This window comes from Limulus polyphemus, unplaced genomic scaffold (assembly GCF_000517525.1).
Source record: "Limulus polyphemus unplaced genomic scaffold, Limulus_polyphemus-2.1.2 Scaffold493, whole genome shotgun sequence".
Classification (NCBI taxonomy): domain Eukaryota; kingdom Metazoa; phylum Arthropoda; class Merostomata; order Xiphosura; family Limulidae; genus Limulus; species Limulus polyphemus.
Genome location: NW_013666103.1, coordinates 343,152 through 344,177, shown reverse-complemented (window position 1 = coordinate 344,177; position 1,026 = coordinate 343,152). Strand labels below are relative to the sequence as shown.

At 31.5% G+C, this 1,026-nt stretch overlaps 1 protein-coding gene across 2 annotated transcripts in view; it reads right to left on the bottom strand.

The window, feature by feature from the left end:
- Nucleotides 1–1,026, bottom strand: part of LOC106458613 (structural maintenance of chromosomes flexible hinge domain-containing protein 1-like) — a 94,280-nt gene that overhangs the window by 33,536 nt on the left and 59,718 nt on the right. The gene's annotated exons all lie outside the window — the stretch shown is intronic.

Here is a 1,026-nt window from a genome sequence, read left to right as displayed (position 1 = left end):
ACATGTTTAATTAAACATGTCTGGAACATACTACTTCATCAGCATTACCTGATTTTTTCGAACTTTAGGTCATTAGATTCAGATTCTAATAAGGTTTTCCAGTGTAATAGGCACATTTTTTTTTACATGTGTATTGAATAATTTTGTTAGGTATACTGTATTCAAACAACCCAGACAAATAACAAACAAATATCAAATCATTTCATACTTCCTGAGATAAGGGTTTACTGCATTGGATATTTGTTTGTTTTGAAGTTAAGTACAAAGCTACACAATGGGCTATCTGTGCTCTGCCCACCACAGGTATTGAAACCCGGATTCTAGCGTTGTAAGTCCGCAGACATACCGCTGTGCCACTGGGGGCCTATGGATATTTAAACAGTACCTGTTCAAATCTTATACTTTTACATTCACATTGTGCCCTCATAAGACAAAAATATGAACCCAATATAACCCTTATTTATTTTCAAAATCGTTCTTTTAAGTACATCATATGCTATATTTGAAGGCTATTGATGAAAGTCAATAACAAATACATTTAATTGAAACTTCAAGCGTAAGTTACAAGAAAGTAGTTTATTTTTTTTATATACAGAGTTATTCTGTTACTACTGATATTGAATACCACAAAAAATATACTATATAATAAAAATACTGATTAGGGTGCCACCAAAAACTTGTTTTAAATGAACAAAACAAATGATCTCTTAACTGTGTTTTATCTATGGTGTAATTAATCTGTACATCAGGATTAGGGGTGCATATCTCATCACAGTAGTCAATACCATACATACCTAGATATTGATGCCACCATACGATACGTATCTAGATACAGAAGTTTTACCAACGGTTTGTTACAAAGTTTGACAGTCTTGTCTGTAATTTATTATCTATATAACTAACAATGTCTTATTTAAATACTTCACACTTTACAGTGCTTTTTTCAAATTCTCAGATTTGGTCAACCCAATGCCAGCTGGCAAGAGAAGTAAAATAAAAAAAAGTTAATATCTGTCTATCTATTTT